We start from the raw sequence: 4006 nt of genomic DNA on the forward strand, positions 1-4006 counted from the left end.
GGGCCAAACGCCGCGTTTTTTCTACCCTCTTCCTCCCGCGCCTTGGGTCACGTGATCCGCTTCACCTGGATTTCTCGCGCTCAATCTAAACCTATCAGACCTGCTCCGCCTATGGTTTATCCCGCTTTAGCGCTTCCCTGATACTGGAGCCTACCTGTTGATTGTAAATAAATGCCATCACCTTTCAGCACATAAAGTAGATAGCCCACTGCCTAATAGTAGACTCTACTCATGGCGACACCATGTGTTACAAACTAGAATTGCTCCTTCTCGTTTTCTTGGTTGGAATCGTTAGGAAACCAAATTGCCATGCCTTTCTTCAGCAGAGCCTCTGGTGAATTCTAATTAACAGCAAATAATAAAAAAAACAAAAAACCTTTCACCGTTCTGGTTCCTTCGTAAAGTAGATAGAATATCACTATCTTTCACTGTCTAGGATTACATTTCAGGTCCAGCCAAAGCAGTATGGTATTTTGCACTGCAATTAAGTAAGAGGAAGCTCTAGTGGCCTAGTGGTGAGAAACTGCATTGCAATCCCTGAAGACGTGCCCATCAGCTCCTCTGCGGGAGAAAATGGACAATCTCCTGTGAGATAAAACTGCGTCTTGAAAAGCCGCTGGAGGGTCAGCTATAGGTAGGTTACGATTTAATGGTACAGAACAACAAAAACAGATAAGCAGTTAACAGTTTTATTTTGTTTCTTTTTTGGCTAGGTCCACTAAAATAAAAGTATACTCAGTTCCTAGAGCAGTGTCTGGCACATATTTTGTAATATTTGAGTAAACTTGTGAATTTTTTGCAAAATGCACATAAGGATAAAGACAAAAGAAAGTGTCTAATCACCTCTGACGAATACTGTTAATTGGGAGACATCCCTCCCTGACCACTTAATTATAATCATATTCTATGTTAAATTTTCTTTTGTCAACTTAATATATTATGGTGATAGTTTATGGACCAAACCACAGCTGACCTTTCTGCGGATTTTCAGAGGCACTAAATTGCACAAGAGTTGATTGTTACATTATATTAGTTCTTAGCTATCACAAACAAAATTTGCGCCTGCCTTATTAGTAAAGAATTATGATACCAACTCAAAGGTATTAGGTTCAGATCCCCCATCCACTCCAAGGGAGCCCAATAGTAATCTTCAGTGCAATTTAATGCATCCAAAAACCTGCTCTAGGGTCAGCTATGGGTCAATTCTAACTTGACTGCTGCTGCTGCTGTTGTTGATGTGCCAGTGAATTGCTAAAGACTCATAACGACCCTATGCACAATGGCTCATCGTTTCTGACACACCTACCCCCATTATTCCAGTCACTGAGTCAATCCATCTCATCCAGAGTCTTCCTTTCTTGCACTGTCCCTACATCCTTCCAAGTATAATGACCCTCTCCAAGGACTGGTCCTTCCTTGCAACATGCCCGAAGTATGGAGCTTCAGAATCCTTGCCTCCATGGAACAGCCTGATCTTACCCTCTCCAGGACAAACCTGTTCTCTTAGCAGTCCATTTTATAGTCAATACTCTTCTCTAGCACCACAGCTCAAAGGCATCAATTCTCCTTCTATCATCTCTAGTCATTGTCCAGCTTTCTAATACATAGCAAGGAATTGCGAAAACTTGACACATGACTGTACACGGCAACAATTAAAGTGAAGTTTGGCAGTTTGAATCTACACAGCTGCATATCTGTGGGAGGAAAGGCCTGGCAATCTGCTCCCCTAAAGAATCCAGTAAAAAAAGCCCAGTGGAGCAGTTCTGTAATATGTGGTGTTGATATGAGTTGTAATTGATAGCCACGAGTTTGGTTTTCAGTTTTATGATACCATATTTAAGGAGCTTTGCAGGCATAGTCCATTGGGAATTGCATGGCTAACCCAAGGACTGTACCATTGATGGTTCAAACCCACCAGCAGCTCCTCAGAAGAAAGATGGACAATCTCCATTATGATTTACAACCTTAGAAGCCTCATGGAAGGTCAGTTATGGGTTTGTGCCAACTCAACATAAAAAATAATTTTAATCATAACTTTAATGATAACAAACAAAATATCCTATAGAGCGAATAGGGAGCTCTGGTGGCCTAGTGGTAAGAAACTGCACTGCAATCCCGAAGGCATGTAGTTTGAATCCACCAGCTGCTCTGTGGGAAAATGATCGACAACCTCCTCCCATGAGATTAACTGCCTCTGGAAACCCCCTGGAGGTCAGCTATGCGCTGGTTCCAGCTGCTCAATGGTACTCAACAACAATAACAATATCACAGAGAGAATATAGAAAATAATTTGTTTTCCAATTGTTAGACTAAAGATAGTGTATATTTTTCCTCTATTAGAATACATATTATAATAAAGTTCATAATGTGTAAAGATTTCCCACGTTGTAGTGGGTTAAATCTTTTTAAAGTTGCAACAGAGTTTATTCCAATTCATGGTGATGTATTTGCTGCAGAGTTAAACTATATAAAATTTGTCAAGGGTGTGACTTTTTGGAAACAGGATGCCTTGCCAAGCCTTTCTTTCAAGGTATCTCTCTAAGTGGGTTTCAACTACCAACCTTTTGTTTAGTAGTTGAGTGTGTGTTTATACCATGCAGTGACTCCTAATGGATTGAGTCATGATCTCCTGAAAGATATACCCAAATTCAAACTCCTGGAACCCATAAATGTGACTTTATTTAGAAGTAGAGTCTTTGTAGATGTCATCAAATTAAGGATCTCAAAATGAGATTTTCCTAAATTACATGAATGTACCCTAAATCCAATGACAGGTATGAGGCAGAGAGCAATTAGAAGAGGACACGCAGAGGAGAAACACAGGAAAGAGGCCCATGTAAGGACAAAGAGGTTGGAGTCATGCTGCCACAACTAAGGAAATCCTGGAGCCAACAGAAGTTGGAAAAAAAAAAAGGATTCTCTCTCTGAGCCTTTAGAGAGAGCATAGCCCTACTCATACCTTGATTTCAAACTTCCAGTAAAACTAGGGATGTTGTTATGTGCCATTGAGTCACCTGCGACTCATAGTGACTTTATGTATAATAGCTCTGAAGCCTACCCTGTCCTAAGCCAGTCTCACTGACTCCAACTCACCTACCCCCATTGCCCCAGTCACTGTATTCATCTCATTCGAGGTCTTTCTCTCCTGTGCTGTCCCTCCAACTTCCAGAGCATGTTGTCCTTCTCCAGGTATTGGTCCCTCCTGGCCACATGCCCAAAATATGTAAGAAGGAGCTTCAAAATCCTGGCACCTGAGGAGAAACTTGGTTTCACCCTCTCCAAGACCAACCTTCTTGGTGATCCATAGTATGTTCAAGACTCTTCTCTAGCACCACAACTCAAAGGCATCAATTCTTCTACCATCCTTAGTCACTGTCCAGTTCTCTGATGCATAGCAGGTAATTGCAAAGAGCATGGACTGGATCAGATGCACCTTAGTCTAAAGACTGACATTGTTGCTTCTTGGTACTCTGGAAAGTCCCTGATATCAGACTTACCTAACACAATTCATCTTTTGATTTACTGACTGCTGGTGCCAAGAGTGTTGATTGTGGAGCCAAGCAAGCTGTAACTGTTAAAAACCTCAATCTCTTCTCCATCTAGGTATAGGCAATTACTAAATAGCCTCAGAGAATATGTGAAAGTGCTTTATAAAATGTAAAGCCCTCTTGGGGGGAAATAAGGAACCCCCCCAAAATTGTAAAGCTCTCTGCAAGTGTTAGGTTAGTTTCATCTAATTTTTTTTTCCCCCTTCCCTACTTAGAGCATGGTTTGAAGCTAAATAAATAGTGGAGTCAGCTTGATATGAATTGAGAACGGATTTTTGTTGCGGACTTAACCTTATCTATTACAAAAATCTCATTGCCAAAAAAATAACAATCTTACTGTTCTCTAGTTTGAACCAAATCGTAGAACTGGCCTCTGGTGGATTCACACCAACAGTCTGTATGGGGCTCTGGTGGCTGAGTGGTAAGGAGTTGCACTGCCAACCTAAAACCAGGCAATT

Source organism: Elephantulus edwardii, unplaced genomic scaffold (genome assembly GCF_000299155.1).
Source record: "Elephantulus edwardii isolate Elephantulus edwardi_28Jun2011 unplaced genomic scaffold, EleEdw1.0 scaffold00057, whole genome shotgun sequence".
NCBI lineage: Eukaryota > Metazoa > Chordata > Mammalia > Macroscelidea > Macroscelididae > Elephantulus > Elephantulus edwardii.